The sequence below is a fragment of the Stegodyphus dumicola genome, chromosome 10 (assembly GCF_044657685.1).
Source record: "Stegodyphus dumicola isolate Sdum_Otavi_A_Nest chromosome 10, ASM4465768v1".
NCBI lineage: Eukaryota > Metazoa > Arthropoda > Arachnida > Araneae > Eresidae > Stegodyphus > Stegodyphus dumicola.
The window spans coordinates 88,628,247-88,648,425 of NC_140777.1; the positions used below are offsets into that span (position 1 = coordinate 88,628,247).

The 20,179-nt window shown below is 32.9% G+C and overlaps 1 long non-coding RNA gene across 3 annotated transcripts in view; it reads right to left on the reverse strand.

Annotated features, from left to right (window-relative positions):
• The window catches only part of LOC118194396 (uncharacterized), a 1,067,480-nt gene that overhangs the window by 513,825 nt on the left and 533,476 nt on the right, over positions 1-20,179 (reverse strand). For all 3 annotated transcript variants that reach the window (XR_015043453.1, XR_015043456.1, XR_015043455.1), the window contains exon 2: positions 8,642-8,728. This is a non-coding gene — a long non-coding RNA (uncharacterized LOC118194396). The remainder of the gene's footprint in view (positions 1-8,641; positions 8,729-20,179) is intronic.

The following is a 20,179-nucleotide window of genomic DNA, read 5'->3' on the forward strand; positions in this document are numbered from 1 at the left end:
AACATTGTGATAATAAAAGTAATCCGTTTCTCATGTTTACACAAGCAAAATGAGACAGCAATTTGCATCTCATAAATAATTTATAATTTACATGAAATCTAGTTGTTAATAACTACTAAATCAGTATATGTTTTAATAGTTTATTTATTTAATACATGTATTAATTACAGTCTCAGATAAATCTTTACATTATGGTAACTTGGCGATTTTTTGGCGAAAATTTGGCGACCAACCCTGCTACAGTAACCTGCTAGTTTTGTTTTGGACGCCATTTTGTTTTCACGAAGTAAAGGCATATTTTTTTTTTTTTTTTTTACTCAACAGTTTTTTTCCAACAATCTGCTAGCCGAATTACGCTTATACTAGAACTTTTATGGAACAAAAATGCTTAATAATGACGAAGATTAGGTGCGAAATTGGGAGAAAGTGCAGAATCGCAAACTGCTTGCCACGTTTTTAAGAATTGCATATACACGGTATCCATGTACACGTCGACCTATTTTCACTTAAAAAAACTTCCCAGAATTGCACAAAAATGGCATTGCGCACACTCTTGACTTTATTTATGTACACATCGACCTATTTTCACTTAAAAAGTAGTTCTAGCTAGTAACCTTTATCGCCTTACCAAAATGTCGCCAAACTATTACCATATTCTAAAGATTAGATAACTGTTACTATATTCTAAAGATTAGCCCAGTCTCATTACTTATTATCTTACAAAGATAAATAATATACAATCTACGAACACATTTCCATTTAGAAAACTTTCCGGTTTTAATAATCTATACTATTAAAATCTGTGCAGTTTTGTCTGTTTATTTGATTGTTCGTTTCTGGCATCATATCCCCCGGAACGACTGGGAATGAGTTTCAAGAGAGGTGCTCCCCCCCCCCCGGGATTGGAAAAATTCCTGGGAAGTAATTTCGATCATTCTCATCTTCATACGACTTCAATAAGGCGAGATATTAATTAAAAACTCTGAAGACGCTAATTTTAGCATTCATTTTTCGGAATGGCAACAGTCTAGCACGCTGGAAATAAAAAATCTGTTTTATTTCGAAAAGCGTTGCCACTGTACTCTTTCAAATAGTAGAGTTTGTTAATCAAAAATTTGTAAGTTTTACAAAATATGAAATAAATATAATATTGCCAAAAACATTACATGTTATTGTATAAGGTCATATTCTGACGTCGAAGAAAGCACGCGATTGCCCATGACGTCACAGTATGTCAAAAATTGTTCGTCAATGTCAGTATTTTAAATATATAGCTGCTGCTGGCAACTTCTTTGTTTCAGATTAGTATTGCCACGTTAATTCTTATTAATATTGATAAAAATGTTGTTATATTACATTAAATATAAATCATGACGTCTTACGTATTAACCTAAAGTGCCAAAGTTTTGTTTCCTGGTTCGGCAATAAAAACATTTTTCACGAACTGGTTTTTGCTTGGAAAGAATGAACTAATTTCGTTCATTGAAATGTTTTCGAAGATTTGCTTTTCAGCGGTACATAGAACTTTCAAATTTTTCTTTGGCTGAAGCCCACTAGTTTTAAATATAAGAAATTTTAAATATAAGATTTACCTAAAAGTAATGCGGTTTGCTACCCGTTTCCTTCTCAGATATTTTTTATAATTTTTTATCTTGCCAATAACAGTGAATGTGGTTCCTTAGCTACCTCAGCCACTTTTCAGCTATGTCTACCAATTGCTCAGTGGATAACATTGATGAAAACTAGTTTTACAAAATATGAAATAAATATAACATTACCCCTTGGATACATCTCTTGGAGATAGAATTTCTGCATGGATCTTCCATGTGTGCTGTGTAACGTAAACATGAAACAATTTCTCTTTAAAGTCCGTTACTAAAGCAGCCTTTTTGAGGCACGACATATATCAAATATTTTCCATAACAAATTTAATATTAATATATTACACTTCACAACGTATACTCTAGTATTAAAGGCATATTCGTAGGGTAAGAAATCAAGAGGCAGCATATTTCAACGCAAATATCCATTTTGACCGCTATCGAATGCAATTTAACGATGTTTTTGCGGGATATCTGTACGTAAGGACAGAATAAAATACTCTTTTCCTTCAAAAATATTAAAAAACTGCTTTAAAATTAATTCTGAAGAGAATTTTTCGTGGCGTCTGTATGTACGTACGTATGTACGTACGTATCTTGCATAACTCAAAAACGAGTAGCCTCAGAACGTTGAAATTTTGTACATAGGACTGCTATAACATGTAGATGTGCACCTAGCATTTTGGTTGAAATCGGTCGCACCAAACGTATATAAATATATTTATATATATATCCACTCTGTTACCCGGCTCAGTAATCTCAGTTTCTTTACTCTTATATGTTTGTAAATTGTACATTTTTTTCTTTAAAAATGATTGAATTATATTGTTTTTATCTTCCGGTTAAGGATTTTATGCCTTTAGTAAATCTGTGTACAATATTTTTAGAATTATCAGCAAAGCTGTTTAATTGCCGCTAAGCCTGTTTTTAATGGCGGCCATTCATGTTTACATTTGAAACAGGAGACTAGTGGATTTGTTGCCAATCTAGAGAAACTTAGCTTCGCAACAACAAAGATAACGCATTCATTTATTATTGCCAATTAAATCATGCTTAATTCTTTCTGGAATTTTTTCGAGGAAATAAGCGTTTGAGATTTACTTCGTAATTTTTAATATAGATATTTTGAGTTTTTATGTATTTTTGCCTTCTCGCGAAGTAAGAACTGAATTAATTAAATGAGAAATACTCAATCGTCTGTGAAAAACTGTTTCTTTTTTGTTTTATTTGCTTAATTTCTTTTATATATAGTTCTAGCTTTATTTTTGTATTTGAATATAACATGTGGCAACGATTAGATAATTCTTTAAATGATATACATTTTGTATATTCTGAGTTATAATATGAATGAAATGTAATACTGTTAAGTAAACCTAGCGCCAGAGTGTCGCTATGGTAAACAAAGTGAATTTTAAAGAATGCATTTATTCTATTATGGTTTATGCGCTGTCGGCGAAGTAGATTTAATTCAATCTAATTAGTTTAAATAAAATGTAAGAAAAAATGCGTATAATTTAATATTCCGTACAAGGAAGTCATGTGGTGTACACATCAGATTTTTTAGAGGAAGTATTTCACTATTGATGTAACTCTTTGTTGAAATGACAAGAAATTGTGGCAAATGGACAGAAAAGGCTTGGCTACTAATGAATAGAAAGACATGTACTGTATGTAACAGTGATGAGCTAAAGAGAAAGCATTTTAAAGGGCGAAATAACATGATTTGGTCTAAACCTCAAGAGCCATTTATACAGTGTTTCTTTGCAATATACATTACCTTTCACTTAGAATACACATGCTGATGGAAATTTATTGTATGTCAATATTCAATCCCATTTATTGGATGTAAATAAAGTATAAGTCCTTATGAAGAGACTCGAACGCATACACAGTGAATTTTGATTGCCTGTAGATGTAATTTAATGAGTCAAAGATTACCTTGTGCAAACAAATGGATATCTATTTATCAATTAGTTTACCAATGGATCTTTCCTTATGTATATGTACATTACATTTCTTTAATTTTTTTATTGTTTGTGAGCGTATTTGTATTATTAATAAAGCTTCACAAAATTCTTCTTACTTTACAAACAATTTTCTACCATTAGTGAATCCTAATAATTTTATTACTCTCAATTTTCTCTTTTGTATTGTATACAAAAATTACAGGTTCTCGTAATTCAGCTTTTGTTGTACATATTTAGTTTCTAAGATTAATTTAGCCACCTAATAATAAAATTTATTGTTTAGTTCTTATAGATCCTGTAACAGAATTCGAATCACTTCAGTATAGCTACATATACATCAGTTACGTTAAGAAAACTTTAGAATAAGCATGGTCGCTTGCATAAGTCCATTGCTGCTGCTACTACTTTGTGTGCAATTAAGCCTCCAATGAATAATTGACGTACTGAATACGATTTTCATGCGGAAAACGACTACGAACAGTTTTCTCTAGAAAGTTTTCTAAACTTTTGTGAGGCAAATGGTTTTGAAGTGTTTCGCAAACGTTCATTATGAAAAATGGTATAATATTTCATCAGAAATTAACACAATTTTCAATGTTAATCACTGTTCATATTTTGATATCTTTTTACATCATTCTAAAATTATACAAAAACGCTTGTCTTCAGTTGCTGAATTTGTCCTACTAGAAACATTTTCCTCATTCACTGAAATCTTTGAATGATAACTGACAATTTTAATACCTAATATATTTTTTAAGAAGTGTTTAAAATCCTTATTTGATTATTTTTTGTTTCTTGCTTTTGATTGTGCTCAGCAGATGGCGCCACAGTTGTGTTTTTTTTATTTGGTTTCATTTATTTGTTCTATGAAGTTTAGCAAAAAGGTACAGAAAACAATTTGCTCTCTGAAAACGAGAGAATTGTGTCGGATCTTTATAAAATGCTTAACGCTCCTCTAAATTTAAAGAAAGAAATAAAAGTTCGAAATTTATTTAAATTCTTTTTTCTTGGGGGAAGGGGCGGTATTCTTCATTCAGATCGCATTTCACACCAACGCTTTTCTTTGGTTGGAAATAATTGCATTTGAGTGGTCATTTCAAACACTACTGCTTCGGAACCCCTCCTAAAACTATATTATTATTATTATTGCTGAAATTTAATGGGAATATTCACAAAAACATATGTTGAAAAACATTAAAAATAGACATCCGTTTTGCAAGGAACATGAAAAGAAAAGTTTTACCTTTCTAAACATTTATTCATAAAAGAACAAATTTTTCATATTATTTTATAGGTTATATTAATAACAAAATTAAACATTGTTTAATTAATTATCTTAGACAGCTAGTTTGTGGCCGATAAATATTCCAAACTTTTTAAAATTTTGATTTGATATACAGTACTTTAGTGAAGTTGCTTGGAATCCCAAGGTTCAAAAGAACAAACACTATTTAAAGAAAACTGAATTAGAATATTTAATTTGTAATGGTGATATTTGCACGACATTTTGCCGTCATTTTTTTTTTTTTTTTTTTCCTATATGAATGCCCAATTAAATTCGATTTTAGTCAGTAGTTATCACTTAGGCTCACAAGCTCAGGATTAAGGCCGCAAAATCATGCAACAGTTTCTCATAATCATGTTTTATCTGATAAAAAGAAAGAAATTTGTGCTTTGGGATCCCTGACGAAGGGTTTGGATCCAGTCCTGATAGTGAGTCCGAAATGCTGATAATATTTTTTATTTATAAACATTTTTCTACTTTCGCAATGAGTTTAAATCTATATTAATTTAAGGAATTATGAACATATAGAATAGTACATTTGAATTCAGCTGCATATATATTTTAAGCTCTGTTAATTTATTCACTTTATTCTACGCTTACAAATAAAATTGAAATCCTATTCCGCTTATTACAGGCTCAACCTTTAGCAAATATACTATGGCAAAAGACACTAAGGGCTCTTATTTAATAAAATCATATTATGGGATAGTTCGCTTTCAAGAACATATTAATTTGATGCGAAAATAGGTAAAAAATCGTAAAAAATAGGTAAAAAAACCCGTAAAAAATAGGTAAAATAAGCGTAAAATTGATATATAATAGGAATTAAGATGGAATAAGAAACAAATATAATATAATGATGGAAAAAATTCAGATATATTTCGATAAAATTACAAGCAGAATATTTACGTTTGGTTACATATTTCCTTTTTTTTTACTTTAGATGGATAACGTCACACGATTTCTACGTATTGCCAACGAAAATAGGGAAATAATCAAGTGCCTGTTTCATGAGAAGGAGAGTTATTTGTAGCGTAGGGTGAGTTTTAACAAGACGTTTTACGGATGATCGCCATTGAGCAGGGGATGATCTCCCGGGATAATGATACAGGGGGTGGAACATAGCCCTAATATTGTAGAGAATCGGTCTCCGGGGTCTTCATTAGTGTCAAGCCACAAACGACCATTTATATAAGTCACAGAAGCCAACGCCTCGCTCACAGATCATTCGTTTTCAAAGTATAGAATTAGTAGACAGAGGAGGAGAAAGTTACGCTTTTAATGTAATAATGAAGCAATAAGGAATTTTGACTTTTATAATACAGAATATTTTAGTTAAAAATATATATTACATTCAATAGTAAAATGCTTTGCTTGATAAAAACTAATTTATCTACACCATGAACTTATTGAAAAGTAGGTAATAATAAATCACAACTAAAAGGTAGCGAAAATTTAATTTAGAAAATGGTTTAGTATTCTATTGTTTTTCACGGAGAATATGAAACATATGACAATTTAAAGCTTCTTCGTTTCATTTTCTTATTTCAATTTCGATTTCGTTCAACAGGTAGCATTATTTATCCAAAAAAATTTAAACAATCAAACGAGAGCACATGTATAATTTCTGCTTGTAGAAAATATCTGATATGGGCACAGTATGACTTCTTTGTACGGCCTACTAAATTATACACATTTTCCGCTGAAACTCATTTAAACTTATTTTTTCAAATTTCATTAGAGATATATTTCTCATTTAATCTATTCATTTCTCACTTCGTGGTAAGGCCGAAATACATAAAACACAAAAAATCTTCATTAAAAATTGTAAAATACAGAAAAACTCTAAAACATCAAATGCAGTTAAAAAAACAATTTTTATAATTAGAGTTTCTACTTAAAATAAGCAATTCGACCAGAGGGTAGGAAGACAATATTTTCGACCAACTGACTGTTCTTTTAAGAGTTCCAAATGTAAACAAATGACGGCCTCGTTAGGCCTGACGACACTTAAATTTTAAATTGTTTATAATTCTACAACTATTGCATGCAGACCAACTGAAGACATATAAGAAAAACATAATTCAAGGAAGTTTAAATCAAGAAGTGCACAATTTACGAACATGTAGAAATAAAAAATACGAGCTCAGCCGAATAACAGAGCGAGAATATACGTATAAATATATATACGTTTAGTACGACCTATTGCAACGAAAATGGGAAATGCACAACCAGATGTTATAGCAGTCCCAGCTGCAAAATTTCTAACCTGCTCGTTTTTAGTTTAGCGAGATGCATACATATGTGCGTACGCACGTACAGATGTCATGAATAAATATCTTCTAAATCCATTTTGCGATCCGTTTTGGAAAAGAGATTCCTTTATTCTGTCCGTATAGTACAAATATCACCTAAAACAATTGTTCAAATGGATTCGAAAGTGGTGAAGTGGATATTTTAGTTGGAATATAATAAATTTTGATCATAATATCTTGTATAGAGAGAGTTCATTCCATTTAAAATTAGTAACATGTGCGAATACGTTAAAAGCTAAAAAAAGGCTTTGTATGAAGATTTGTGCTTAATTATGTTTGCAGCACATTTCTAGATTTTGAAAATATCTATAAATTTAGTTTGCATGTAGCAAGTAGTATAAAATGTGTGCTATTAATATACTAATTTATATCTTTATATATAATGTATTTCTTGTTATTTCAAGTTTAAAATTTCAATAATTTTTTAACGTTGATTTTGGAGCAGTAAAAATTTAACCCATTGTCAAAATTCTTCATTCATCATAATTCACTTTTCATCCGTCATCAAAATCCGCCGATGGAGTGGATTCAAGCAAGAAAATAAATGTGGATCAAACCAAAGGAAGAGGCTATTAAAAGTAATTAATTTACAAATTATTTCGCTTTAACAAATTTGCGTTTATATAAAGCGATAACGTATTTTTGTAGCATGTGCATTTTCTTAATGGCGACAAGTCTTGTTTAACTACAGTCTTTCAATTTAATATATTTCCTGAAACTAATTTGATAGGTTATGGTTATTTTTAATACGCTCCGTTTTCTTAGAAATTCTGCATATAAAATTCACATTTATTTTTTTTAACTACTCACGAATTACACATTTCGTAGTATTTTAGAATTAATTTTAAAAACATATAATATCAAATTTAAAATTATATGTATTTATAACCATCTAAATGCGAACTACTTGTATTCCGACGCAGAAAACGATTGAAACAAGGTTTATTTCCTTACTTGATGTAACGAAAGCGCTGTAATGGCACAAAAATTTCTGTTTTCAGCTTTCAACTGAAATATCCATCCATACGTTCTGCTTTCGAATGCATTTTGATTAGTTCCTTCATGACGTCTGTATATGCATATGAAGCACAACTCAAAAACTGTTAACCGTAAAATGTTGAAATACTGTATTTGCGACTTTTAACAAGTTTCGGCGTGACGTTTGCATATACGTGTATATCTCTCATAATTCAAAAGCAATTAGTCGTAGAACGTTGAAATTTTGCACATGAGAAAACTACAACACCCAGTTGTGCCACCCTCTTTTTTATCGCAATCGGCAGTGCCAAAAAGGCCCCTTTGATTTGGAAGATCGTATCTCAATATGTGTAATTTAACAGGCGTGCAAAGAAGTCACGTGATATCTACATCAGATTTTCTTAATGTTATAATGCGAACAACTAAAATATTTGCTTAAATAAAATTGTTAGTCCTATTCACATTAAAGAAATGTATTCTATTAAAAGTACTCACCGAAAATGGAATTTGCAAAGCTTACTTTCAGTAAACATCGTTATGCACATGCTCAACAAATATAGACACTGAATGATAAATCCATACCTGTTGGAAAAATAATATTTATTAAGCATAAAAACAAATTACTAAATACACATATGTTATTCTATCATTATGATGACAACAATTTTTAATATCGTAGGGAATAATCATATGGATTAGTGTTTGCTCATTTGAATCCACATGTACGTAGCGTATTCGGAAACTAAGTACCGTTTCATTCTAGCGCCGTCGCAACGCTGTGGTAGGCGTCCCGCGCATGCGCACTAGTCTTTCTTGTTCACTGACTTTCAATGGTCGCCATTTTGGTTGCTCTATGTTGTGTTTTCAGTTTGCTGTGCACATTCAAAATGTTTAAGACAATTAGTTCTCCCGCTGACTGTGAGATTCGTGCCGTGATTAAATTTTTGAACGCGAGGAATGTTAAAGCGGCCGAAATTTATCGTCAACTGACAGAATTTTACGGTGAATACGCGATAAGTGATGGAATGGTGAGAAAGTGGGTAAGAATGTTTAATGCAGGTCGAACAAATGTTCACGCCGAGGCTCGGGAGTGATCGGCCTTCTGTTGTCACCGATGATTTGGTAAGGAAAGTTGATGAAGCAATTCGTGAGAACAGACGCTTCACAATGACAACTCTTTCAGAGGCATTTCCACAAATTTCACGTACTGTTTTGTTCGAAATTGTGTCTGACCGCTTGAATGATCGCAAACTGTGTTCCCTATGGGTTCCAAAAATGCTCACTGATGTTCACAAAACAAAGCGATTTGATAGTGCCCTGACTTTTCTCACGCGGTACAGTGATGAGGGAGAAAACTTTTTAAACCAAATTGTGACAGGTGATGAAACTTGGGTGTGTCATTTCACACCAGAATCGAAACAACAATCGACGGAGTGGAGACACACTCATTCTCCGAAAAAACAAAAGTTCAAAGTGACAATGTCATCACAAAAAAATCATGTGCACTGTCTTCTGGGATAGGAAAGGCGTTTTGCTTTCTGAATTTCTTCCCAGAGGTGAAACCATTAATGCGGCACGATATTGTGAGACTTTAACAAAACTAAAGCGTGCCATTCAAAACAAACGAAGAGGAATGTTCAGTAAAGGAATTGTGTTGCTCCATGACAATGCTCGGCCCCATACTGCTGGTGTCACTCAATCGTTAATTCGACAGTTTCATTGGGAGCATTTCGATCACCCGCCTTACAGCCCGGACTTGGCGCCGTCCGACTATCACTCGTTCCTGCACATGAAGCGCGAGCTTGGTGGCAAGCGCTTCGGATCTGACGATGACACGAAAAATGCTGTGGAGTCGTGGTTATCGAAACTGCCGGGAAGTTCCTTTGACAATGGTATACAAAAACTGGTCACCCGCTATGACAAGTGTTTGATCATTGGCGGAAACTATGTTGAAAAATAGCTTAAGACATGTGTTTTCATGTAAAAATAAAATTGGATTCGAAAAAAATTGTTTTACTTTTTTTTTTTTTCTTTTTTTTTAAACGGTACTTAGTTTCCAAATACCCCTCGTACTACATAATGTACGATAAATCGTAATTTGCAATTTAAGGCTCTGCTACATGCAAAAATACGGAAAATCGAAATCTTTATACATGATTAGGACAATACCTTTCTGGTGTAAACTGCTTAATATAAGTAGAGCATGTTATTATTAGCAAATTTAAAGTAAATCAAAGTTAGTGTGGAATATGCAGAAAATAGATAAAGCTTATATGATCACACAATGCTACAAACATTAGATACATCACAAAACTATAAACATTAGAAATATTTAAAGCTTGCATACGGACTCTCATTCTTTTGTCACCGTTGTGCCACGTTGAGCTACCAAGACATTTATCATCGCCCCTTTCCGGCAAATCGCTAACGTTTCGAAATATAATCATACGATATTCCATGAATTTATAATCCATATCTCAAATTAAAGCAGTATTTAACCATCTGAGCGATTTGAAGCATAATACGGGCTTCTAAATAATTTACATCTCTATTTCATTTTTGATAACATTTTGAATTGAGGTAATTTATAGCGTATCTAATTCACATGATTTGCAGTATATCAAACTAGTACACTTCATAAACATTTACATTTTATCGCTATTAACAGAAGACTTTTCTAACGCCATATATCACATACATACCTGAATGCAGAATAATCGTTAAGTGCAAAACAAAAATGAAATTTTTATAAGTTAAACTGCACATTTTTTAATGCAGATAAATAAGGACCGAAAGGCTACAGTAATTAAAGAGTTTATTATTTAACTGAGTTTAAATTATATATAACTTTTCCACTATAGATGCACATTAAAATTTATTTTTCGTCTATAAGGTAATTTCTTCCGTCTTCCAGCATGCCTTCCTGGTGAACGGTAGCACACTCGGCGCGTGTTTGATAGGTCTAGGTTCGAGTCCCGGTGAGGTCATGACGCAATTTTCCTATCTATTGATTCAAAAAAAACTAATGAATCTAGAAATGGCGCTGGAACTAAAAGTTGGTAGAGGAGAAGACAATTCTTTACCACCAGGATTTGGCCATTCTGTCCCCTCATCTACACTCACCTTTTAAAAGGGGGAGTATATAAAGTATTTTCTCCCTTCTCGCGGCATGATTTCGTGGTGTAACTGGAAGCACACTCGAAGCGTATTTGGGAGGTTCGGATACCGAGTCCCGACGAAGGCACAGCACATTTTCCTCGTTCGTGCATCGGTATAAGTTAATGACTCTACACGACTTCTTGGTTTATATGTATATAAACATTACGTGCATTCTTGCTTGTTAAAAGCAAATGTTACTGAAAATATATTGTCTAACGCATAATATAATTACTGGAGATTTTCAGCTGCCCATGTTAAGTAGAGACTAGTCTGATTTTAACAGAATTCATAATAAATTCTCTAAACAAGAAACTCGCTATCCATTCATTTTATAAAATAAATGAATATATTCTTTTCAATTATACACTAAAACTCTTGTTTGAACAACAGAACTGGTTAAAATAAAATAAGTTTTATGTCAATTACATACCGTCTATAAATGACACATCACATATATTCTATATTTACTCTACAAGAGATTAAGATTTTGAGGAAAACCGAGAATGTTTAAACGTTAACATAAATAAAGAATGATCTTGATATTATGACATCTTCTGTATTTTCTGTAACAATTTTTTCGAACACATGAAAATAGTTTTTTTTTTAAAACACTGTAGCGACATTAGGTATTTTTTGGAAGCAGGCAAGATGAAAAATTAACAACCGCCTTCGCCGGGAATCGAACCACGGACCTCTGGAATACCGGCCCAGCGTGCAGAACCACTACACCACGAAGGCACGCCAAGAAGGCGGGAGAAATACCTTATAAACCCCTCTTTTAAAGGGTGACTGGGGTTTTTAGGGGACCCAATCGCCAAATCCTGCGTGTGGAGAGTCATCATCCACCACCTTTTTAGTTCGGGCGCCACTGTAGAGACATTAGGTAATTTTTGGAAGCAGAAGAGATAAAAAATTAGCAACGCCTTCTCCGGGAATCGAACCGCGGACCTCTGAAATAACGGCTCAGTGTGCTGACCACTACACCACGAAGGCACGCTAGGAAGACAGGAGAAAAACCTTATAACAGTAATTTCAAATATTTTAAATAGACGTATTTAAATCCTTTTTTTGAAAACATACTATATTTTTTTATATATCTGAAAATGGCAAAGCACACAAAGCTGTCTGCCTAACAGAACAGATGCCTTCATGAAGGACTTCCCAAGAGGAACTGACTCGTATTTACGTTATCCAAAGGAAAAACCACATAGCCGGTCGCTCACAGAGATTCGAATTCTGACCATCTACCAGCGGCCATCATTCCCACTCACTGAATGAGTGATGGCACAAAAATCCATTGTAGTATACCAGGAATTATTTTTACAGAGCATCACATAATAACTGTGATTTACTATGCTTCCTGTCGTAACTTTCAGTTTTAGTTTCATTGTAAAGACCTTATTTTATTCTGACCAATTATTTTTAGTTTGACTTTCCTTTTCCTCCTGATTTCAGTTTCCTGCTGAAAGGTAAATTTTAATGACGTAGCAAGCAAAATCTAAGTGTATTCAGAAGCAGTATTTAAGCTGCGGTTTTAAGAGCTCGTGAAGAGTAGTAGCGGAGTTAGTTCCGAGTTTATACTGCCTAGTTTCCGAGTTCGAAATAGCTCTCTAGTTGGTGTTAGCCACCCTCGTTAGAACATATTGATATTCTAGGCTCGGCTTTGCTGCGTGCAGCCGATTTAGCGGTTTAGATAACTAAGGTTTGGTTTGCTTTGGTTTATTTAATTATGGCAAAGCACACTAGGGCTATCTGCCTAAGGGAAGGGATGCCTTCGTGGAGGACTTTCTAAGGGAAACTGGCTCGTATACACGTTACACATGGGGAAAACCACGAAAACGCCCATGCAGCCAGCCCGTTCGCGGGATTCGAACCTCGGACCAAACTACCAGTGTTCAGCGACTTTACCGCTCGGCCGCTGGTGGGCTAGATAACTAAGTAGCCAGTTGCTTAGCCATCCTAATTGATTGTGATTTTATATTTTTATTTTCTGTTCAAATTATTTAGCCACAAGTGGTGGTGAATTGCGAGCCCCGAGAGAGTGAATCTTGTTACGTTAGTTGAAATAAAAAGGTTATTTGAACCTTCTTCTGTAGTATCTGTTCTTTAAAGACATAGCGAGAATTATCTACGGAGTCTTTTCATGTAGGGAGAGTTTGTAAAGATTTATTTATTTTATTGCTCAATAGCTTTACTTTAATTCTCCTTTCTCGTTTTCCTTCCAGAATGCAAATTTTATTCGTGCGTATTCAGATGGGGTAAGAAGAGATAATATTTATAGGAATGTTTTTAGATTGTTGAATCAGAGAGTATTCCGCCTGCTGACGGTCACGTTGAATTGAAACTCTTGATCGCACCGTGACTGAAACGTTGTGTTATTATTGCCATTAGACGTGCAACACCGGTGTTAGGTTTGAGCCAGGTTGCGGGGTATCCATACTCTGCAGCTTTTGGCTAACTTAACTTAGCTTTAATTAGGATTCATTGTTTTTGAGCTAAGCCATAAATCCTGATTGGTCATTAAATTAAGCGCCTGAATTCTGATGAAATTGTATCCTTCTTATGTTCTCTATCTGACTACTAACTATAGCGATAAGTCTCTTCGGTTCATCTTGAGTCTCGAAATTAGTCTACAATGTGAGACAATAACCCAACAAGGCGAGACTCTACAAGTTAAGCTGAAAACTGAATTTAAAGATTATTTGTTGTCGGAGCATTTATGAAATATATACAACTGTCATCAACATGCTTACTGAAACCTGCTTTTGCAATTTGAATAAATTTCACTGTATTATTTATTTACTGAATCAAAATCTTCCAATTTAATCACGAATTCCATCTTTTATTTAAATCATTTCTTAAGATAGGATCTTAGCAAATGCAGTTTTCCAAGGTGAAAAATAAAACAACAAACCCCCCTTTTACGACAAAACTCCATTCCCGATGCCGCAGAAGGTCACTGAAGCTGGACAAGGATAGCCATGACGGATTTTCAGAAAACAAACAGAGACGACGGAGGAGTAGAGATATTAGCCCATGCAGATAGGAAGGAAAACTGGGAGAGAAGAATGGACGTGTTATGGGGTTTTTTTACTTCCGTTGCATTGTATGCGCACTTCCGGTGAGAGTGAGTACCGCAGGAAGGGCATGGCTACCCTTTTTTTCCTCGCTGCTCTGTCTCCCCCCCTCTCAGTTCGTTGCGTCATCGGCAACTCTGCTCTTCAGTCCGTGTCGAGCTTCCGCAGCAAGACTCCCTCTCTTGGATGACTTCTGCAGGATTCCCTTTCCCACTCCCCTCTGTGCAAACTGGCAATAGGGAATAAATTATTCCCCCATTCATTAAAGATGAAGTTCTTTTTTTTTTTTTTTTTACGAGGACATTATTCCTCATTTTTCGAAGGATTCGTTATTTCTTATTCCTTTGGATAATAGTCAACAACTTCATCAATGCTTTTAACGATTACCACGTCTTTCGCATAAAATATACCACCATAGTAAAAAGTTTCAGGGAATATCTAGTTAATAAAGCTTACACGCATATATACATACGTAATCAGAGATGTATGTTTGTGTGCAAAATTTGTCTAATTACGTTTAACTGTCATTCATGGTGGTTTTCCTGGCTAAAGAAAGAAATTTATCATATCATTAAAAGGATATTAGGATTTTTAAGAGACGTGAAAAAGGAACAATGCCCTCCCCGGAACTCGAACCTGAACCTCAACCTCTCGAATACGTGCCGAGTGTGCTAACCATTACACCATGAAGGCATGCAGAAAGGAGGGAGAAAATATTTAAAGGGCGACTAGGGATAAGGAGATCTAATCGCCAAACCCTGTTGATGAAGAATCATCATCCACCACCTTTAGTTCGGGTGCAACTTTAGAATCATTTCATAATTTTTCGAAACAAAGAAATCGAAGAAATCCGAGATGCCCTCCACGGGACTCGAACCTGAGCCTCTAGAATACGCGCCGAGTGTGCTAATCATTTCACAACGAAGATACCTTATAAGTATAAAGAAACTATTCCATTAAGTTAGCTTTCTTTGCGGTTTGTTTTCTTATACTTTTACGCAGCCGATGCTCGTTATTTCGAAACTTCGTAATCCATCCAGTCTATTAGAACACTGGTACAAAAAAAAATCCATCTAATGAGAGTATCTATTTTCCATAAAATCGATTTTCCCTACAACGACAGCTGGTAACAACATCCTTTTTCTTTAGAATGCGAAAGTTCGTTATAATGAGACTCAATTGCACTATGAATATATATATGTCATATAATCTGAAATGGAGTTCGGTATAAAGGGTAGTTGCGTCGCAACTTCCCTGTCTTCTCTCTTCTCTTCTGCTTCATTTCGCTGAATCCCTTTGTTTTTAACCACGCAAGGTTTACTTTTCCAACTTTCGTCCATTGCTAAAAAATGAAGATGTGTAGATGTGTAAAATTGTGGGGTGCATTGCGCATCGGTAGTGATGATATGCATTATCAAGGAATAAAATCATGTGTGGAATTTACCGATAAGTCTGTTTTCAAGTGTCATCTTTCTAACTATTTCTTTATATACACCAACTAGGCTAAAAATTAGAATTAAAAATTTTTTAAACCGGTGCTGATCTATAGCTACAGGATTGAAGTAGAATTAACTTAAAGTATCTAAATTTATTATTAATTTAGAAAAGTAAGGCATTTCCTCTATGATATAATAATTGCAACCGTGTCTAAGAGGTGTAACACAATATCTAAACAAATCCAATTGAAGAAAGACTTCATAGTAGAACAAACTCGAAAAGTAAAAATGCGAAAGGGAAAATATACAAAATTATACAAATAAAAATTAAAAATTAATCTCCTTTTATTGAAATTCAGAACTCATCAGGGGAAAATGAATTAAATCTTCATAAAAGTCGATTAATATGTTTCGATTAATATGTCTATAATATATATATATATATATATATATATATATATATGGACAGTGAAAATTCCTTTTTTCCTTTCTTAAATTCTTAATCATTGCGACACGACAATTAGCCAGAAATTAATTAATTTCCATTCACTAGTATTTTCAAAAAAATCTTAACAGACAGTCTCACTCAAATAAGAACTCCACATAATACATCCCTCAAGAATTACAAGTTCCACCCACTACCATAAATTACTTCACCCAAGTCTTACCGACTGATATTATTCAAAGCCCCCACTGCCGCGAAGAATTTTCGGACACCCTACACTTATGAGTCAGACACGAAGAGAACACTTTGCCAACTCCCCACTAGAAAGAATGTAAGTTACTTAATACCTTTTCTGGCCTTTATATCTTCATGTACATTCACTGTTCTTATTATATTTTATTTTTTATATTATATTTATATTGTCTTTGATTTATTTTTACAAAGTTTGCATTATTTATCTTATTTTGTAATCTTCTATGTTTATTTCAACTTTACTTTGAATTCGATTTCATAGTGACAATTTCCAATGTTTAATTTTTACAAATAATATAGAACTCAAATGCATAAACATGAAAGTGTCGGGGACGGTTACTCGGGTTAATTAGGATTTCTCTACAGTAATTGCTTTTTACTCCAAATTGAATTGACTAAAATGCTTCATAAGAATAAGTTCTTTGAGTATCAGCATTGGATCATAATTCCTTCTATTCGCGGAAATATTTGGCCTGACTAGAATTGCCGGTGTGGCTTTTTTAACTTATAACTCGAGTAAAGACGAAACACTTTCGTATTTACGTATTTTTTTTTTTCAATTATTGTTCATTGAACGGAGTTGGTTTGTTCTCCTTGAAAAGTCAACTCATTTCCGATGAATGACAATGATTACATGTTTTTAATTTTTCCTTTTACAATTGAAATTTTATTCTTCATGATGATTTAACTCCAGTCCCCGTTAAAACATTATTAACATTTTGCTTTCAAATTACTTCAAAACATCTTTCAAAATATAACTTACCAGTACGGATTCACTCTTTTAAAATAATTCTACTTTAATTAAACTTAGGAGATAATATAATCAATTAATCAATACTGTTTAGGAAATAAATTATTATTAACTAGCTTTGCAGCAATTGCGCAAGTAGTAATATCTTGTTTTCGCACTAAATGGATTTAAGATCATACAACATTATATATATATATTTATATATTATTTGCCCCCCATATATATGGGGGACAAAATATGCCTTAACAAAAAAAAAAAAAATGATATTTACATCTTTCGCTGCATCGTTATTAGGAGATGGTGCCACGAAAGAAGCAAATCAGTAAAACATGCTGTTTCTGGAGTGATAAACACATAAATTTAATCTTAAAATTAAAAGTAATCTTAGAAAAACAGTTGAAGTAATGTATGTTTTTATTAATCCAACCCCTATAGCCGAAGTGATAGCGAAAAAAATTGCAAAAGTATAGCTATAATAATACGTTTTTAGCTTTTAAAGGATTTTAATACCCTTTTGATGCTGTAATTTTGTATTAATTTAGTTATACATATGTTTAAAAAATGAGATTAAAAAAACCCTTAATGGTCTGTTAAAAGCGCACTTATTGCTATTGAAAATTAAATTTAAGAGTATTATTACTTGAAAGGCACCAAAACATATTCACAATCTTCTCGAAAACAAAGAAAAGATTTGTTTTTTAAATGGATTTAAAAAAAAAAAAAAAAAAATATTTAATCCTAATAAGATGGGAGAAGAAAAAACAAAAAAAGAAAAAAATATTTTGATATATTTTTGGTCAATATCAGGAAGCAATCAAATTATACCAAGATCAACTTTATATTATATAAAATATGAATTTCTAACCTTAATTTGGCTAAATTCCCTTCTTTATTTTAAAGTGGCTATTTCCTCTTCTGATTTATACAGCGTGCACGTTCTTTGCTTGTAACATAACTATTATATTCATTCTTAAAATATGTACTTTCTGTAGTAAAAAACTGTGTTAATATGATTACAATTTCAGCTTCATCAAAGCTTGCATTTTCATGTCCATACAATCACTGCTTAGAAATTTGAAAACACTGGATTATTAACTTGATTAAACGAATATAAACGCTGGAAATTTTTCTCCTCCAGGCAAGAGGGATCATTTTGCTAATATGACAGACAAATAAGAAAAACATAGCAATAACATCCTTCCGAACTTAACTTACAAAATTTTAAAAAAATAAACCAACTTGCAAAATCAACAATTCTAATGCTATTATGTCTCCTTTTGCAAGAGAATATCAGGAATTGATCAGTTTTAATCATGATTAGTTTTAATTTATTAAAAACTTTTTTATTCTCCTTATTCCAGAATATTAAGATACACTTCCCCCTTCCGTTTTAATTAACGTATTTCACACGTTACTTTGGAGAGACACTCCAAAGTAAAAGATAAAATTAGTAAAGCAACAAGCCTGTTGGAGCAGAATTAATCAAGAACTCAATCGATTCTGACGGCAAGTAGGTATAGATCCTTCTTAATCAGGAGTAAATAAATCTGGAACGAAGGGAAAGGCACGGCTGTATTTAAACCCAACAGGAGTAAAGCGAAGGAGAAGGTAGCGCCATCTTTCGAGAAAAATAATAACGGAAGTTGAAAAATGAAGTTAATAAAATTTTAAAATTATTAGGAAGGATTTGACTGGAGTTAAAGTCATTAACTAAACTAGATAAATGTTTGTCAATGTGAAAAGCTTCAAGAAAATCCGATTTTGGATAATTTTTGCGGATTCAAAGTCAAAATTATGATTAAATTTCCAACTATGATTTGCTATCGAAGATGTGTTAATTTCCATTTTCTTTGCATTTGTGCATTCCTTTGTGTTTCTCTTCATTTAAAAATTTATATTGATTGTTCTAAGTAACCATTGGGAATTTGCAAATATCTCTTTTAGTGAAGCAGTTACAGGTTCTTGACATTTGATAGCTTGGAGATGTAGATGGAAATGGAGAATATCGTCACGAAGAGATATAGTGAAATTTGATGCTGTGAGGGATTTGATGATTGCATGATGATCTGAAATCTATTAATCTGAATCTATACAATTAATGGGAAAGAATATGAGAAGAAAATTTGAGAAGTTTTTTCCCTCTCTCCATAAGAAATTTGCGAAATAAAAATTAATGAAAGGTAATAGACAATTTGAAAAGTATTACGTTTCTGGTGCAAGATTCGAAGAAAGAAATAACCTTATTAATACATATCTTGAAGTTTAACACTGAATATTTTCAATATAAATAATTTTCGACCATTCTTCAGATTCCTTATTTCGAAAATATATTTACCAAATTTATTTGGGCCAAAAGATTTTTGAGATTTTTGGTGTTATAAAAATTATATTTTGCTTTTTTTCGCTTGGCTGTAATAAGAGCTGTTGAGGTAAACCGCTTTTACGAAATAAAAAATGTCCAGTTTATTTTATCAGCTTTTGTTTCAGTCAAGGCATAAATTCAAAGGCTTATCTCCAACAATATACACTTGAAGAGAAAATGTGAGTTCAAGTTAACTGAATATGTAGCTGACACTTTCATGTGCATTTTACAGGAAATAACGTTATTAAAAACCCAGCATTCAATAGTAGCTTTGGGAAATCAGGAAAATCGTCTAGGTATTGACTTCGTATCATAAAATGCTAAATTATAATCATAGAGGTGTCAGCTAAATTGTCGAGAAACTCTCTGTTTAAAGTCATTTATTCTAAAGAGAGACCCCAGTGAATTGTTATTTTGACTTTGACCATAAACTCAAGCTTAGCATTCTGAAGAGTAAATAACTGTCAATCAAAATATCCATCTAAAAAGGAAAAGATTTATAAGAAAATTGTACCTCATTCAATCATATTTGTCTGTTGATTGAAAAGGCT